Source organism: Osmerus mordax, assembly GCF_038355195.1.
Source record: "Osmerus mordax isolate fOsmMor3 chromosome 28 unlocalized genomic scaffold, fOsmMor3.pri SUPER_28_unloc_4, whole genome shotgun sequence".
NCBI classification, from domain to species: domain Eukaryota; kingdom Metazoa; phylum Chordata; class Actinopteri; order Osmeriformes; family Osmeridae; genus Osmerus; species Osmerus mordax.
Window position 1 is genome coordinate 59,411 of NW_027120407.1, and position 3,839 is coordinate 63,249.

Here is a 3,839-nt window from a genome sequence, read left to right on the forward strand (position 1 = left end):
CACATTCACTTTCCCTATCTGACAGGATAACTAACACAGATAGTACAGCCACACATCAAATACAAGCTGCACAATGAATATTGATTCAGACCGCATCTCCCAATCTCATACTGTCAAAGGAAGAACTATGTATGGGTTCTTCAGATATGTTTTTCAGGAAAGCAATGTGAAATGGTTTGAAACTTTATGCAGTTTATTGATTAATGCAAACATGCAGAGGCCAAATTTGTAGATGGTCTGAGATGACCTTGTGACTGCTTTCTGTGCCAGGGTTCTGCGTGTGTGTCATGGGCTGGGACTGTTGGAAACTTCGACTTTAAGGGTGTAAAATTATACATTCAACTACATTTCAAACATTCTGAGCTCTCTTCCTAATATTGCATTGAGTCTGAAATATTATAGTCTTATGCTGCACTCCATTATTGCTTGAATTGTCATGAATTCTTTGTGTCATCCATAATTCATTCTCTCTCTCCCTCTCTCTTTCTCTATGTTATGAATATTATTCCACCTGAGTGAGCATACTGTCATTCATAACTCAGCTCAGATAAACAAATAAGCTGGGCACATATGCCTCGCTTCAAATCCCTCTTCCCTTTTTCCAACTTTCACATTTCTTCCTCTTTGCTGAGGTACAATTCAATTAAAAGCTTTTATCTGCTTTTGTGCTGTAGTGGGTTTTGCAATGCTAAGCTGTTCTTAAGACTTCCCATATTTGAAGAAAAATTAATCAATTAATCAACATAATCTGTAATATGGAAGGACACACTTGGGAGAGGATGGACAAGCGTTTATTAAATTAACTTTAATTGATATTATTTGCTTAAAAGGCTGTAATGGGGCTGGTAATTTTGCTCAAGTGGTATTGCGCAATGGAGGTCAGAGGTTTTAAGACATTCAAGTTGAGTTAAGCAACATTGGATGAATCCTGGGAAATTAAGATGAAGTCATGAAGACATTATGTTTTCGCATGTGGGAGACATCAAAGGATTTACCATCACCATGTTAATCACAACCGCTAGTACAACCCGGACTTCAGTGCCATGTTATGTGATAGAATTCATTGACTGTCATTTCCTAGTATTAGGCTTTGTATTTCTCTGTAAAAATTGTATTCCAAAAGGACAGTTGGAGGACAGTTCATTGTGTCCTCAGCAAGCAAAAAATATGTCACAAGGCCGGTCCTTCTATGGGCCAGTCAGAGCCTGGCATCTTAGATCAGGGGTATTTGGGGCCTGAGACTGGAAAATGCCTCCTGATAGGTTGACCACGACTTATAAGATTACCTTCTGGCCAGTTATTTTGCATAACACTTGTTGATTATATTTCTTCTGTTACCCTTGAATTCCATATGAAATATGTCCTATGATTATCCCGCCCCGGAGAGACTATATGGCAGACCACTTCCGTGTCTTTGATTATAATTCTTGAGTCGTATTTCTTGTCCACTGAGGTGACGGATGCATGCGTATCAGCTCCACAACCTAGACACAAACCACTCTATCGTGGAGCCATAATACCTTGTCTTCTACAATCAAGGGAATGGCTGAAGGGCTGTCAGAATACCATTACATTCCCATAGTGTTAATGCACAGACTTACTGTACAAACACTAAAGCAATTAAAGTAAAGGTTAATGGGAGGTTAACCGAGACAGATGGACTTTCTTTCAGCTAATACATTGGCTAAGTTTGATTTTCTCAAAGTAAACACACCATCTCCAGAGCTTTATTCTTGATTTTTCCTTTTCCATCCATCCCTCCTTACAGCACAAACGTTGAGGCTCAAAGGGGGCTCAAGGTCAGCAAGCTGGAAAGCTTGCATAATCACAAAAGCAGGTGTATCAGATAGATTATCCTCCCTGAATCTGCCAGTCGTCGAAACAACTCAGGAACTTAAACCAATCGCTCTCTCTGATCTGATCCACTGTCCAAATAGCTAGCTAGTGTTATGCCCAGTACTTATTTTTAAGCTGCTCTTATTGTCAATTAAATGCATCATGTATTTCCACCACGTCATGTATAATGACAGCTTTTCAGACCAGGGCTTTTTGTTTTTGACAGAAAACTGCATGGTTCAGAACGTTGTTTGGTGTTTGTATAAATGCTGTTCTGGCTGACTACCTAAAGGCATGAGTGTTCATCGTATTGTTCAAGGAAAGGGACACAAAAGCATTTTGAAAAATGACTGAACCTTGCTTCTTCATTCAAGAAAGGTCATGGTGTTACAACACGTGGATGGTTAGATAATATGTCACAATCAGACAAATATGTTTTGGAAAATAACGTGAAAAAATAGCTGATAAAAAAATAGAAATATTAAGACTAAAGCTAGTGGCCTGCTTCAGGATTAAGATTGGTTACAGGCCAGTTGCAGAACAACAGCAGATGTGACAGGAGAGGGCTTTTGGACCTCAGCTCACCCAGAACTATTCATCTGAACGGCATTAGACAATCCAGGCACTAGACACCATATGCCAGTACAGTACCAGTTCCCATTCATGATGGATTCTAAGTCAAAAGGCCAATTCCTTCAACTGGGGAGATTCAGGGGAATCACTTGCCAACCGATCAGGCAGAAAGACTCCTGGTCTTTTTAGGACAAGCAATGCAAAGGTTTACACTTCCAACTAACTTGGGAGTCAGATGGCTGAGCGGTTAGGGAATCGGGCTATTAATCAGAAGGTCGCCGGTTCGAGTCCCGGCTGCGTAGCATGACATTGTGTTCTTGGGCAAGGCACTTCACCCTACTTACCTTGGGGGAATGTCCCTGTACTTACAGTAAGTTGCTCTGGATATGAGCGTCTGCTAAATGACTAAATTTGAGCTAGGTAACTGGCTTTCTTTAAATTGTCTTATTGCAATGCTGATGAATTGAGATTACATCAGTTGGCTGATTCTTCTCAGTTCAGAATCAGCCTTCACAACGGTTTTAAAGAGCATATTTGGCAGCAGGTAATTTACTGGACAGCTGTCAAAAGGGGCTAAGCTACAGGGTTTTCTTTGATTCCCTCCACAAGTCAGGGATAAGGACGAGAGGCCACCCGATGCTGACACTAAGAATATCAAAGCAAGTCAGACAAGAGGTTTGCACCTAAAGGTTTATAACCTGACCTTACAACCATTGTTTAAACACCAGCAATTTGGTACTGTATACTGAATGTATTGTATGGTTTCATATGGTGGATGATTTGACATTTTACTTCAAAATGAGAGCATGGATGATGAAAGATTTAATACCTTCAGATAACTCGGAAAGGTCAGATGTATCATTCATATGTGATGCCCATTGATGTGTGACCATATCAAATATCAATGGCTTCTATTTACGTCTAACTATTTTGTCAAGACTGACTATTTGTGATGTCTCATCTTTACTAAACTCATCACAACAATGAAAAACGCGTGTTACATTGCCTGGTTATATTATAACAGCATTCAACAGCAGAATTGTAAGAGAACACTTTTTTTCTGAGAAACTGCCTGAAAGTGCAAACCTAATATGAGTATGTGTAGTATTTGAATCCTCCATCTTTCATCAAGTCTACGATGCACATTTTCTGGAGAGTTGTTACTGGTGCATATCAGCACATCTGATGTAGAGTCAGCTCTTTCTAGACAACAGCAAGGCAGAGTCACTTATTATGCATGTACCTTGGGTGATGTGATGCATCGAGTTTAAAACTTGACAATGTAGCATTCTCTGCAGTCAACATGACTTTAACACTTCCATCCAAACCAGCCATGGGAGATACTATCTGAGAAGGTAACTGGTAAGTAATGAATAATCAACGATAGCAAAGATACAAGAGAACATTCATCATACATATCATCAACAAAG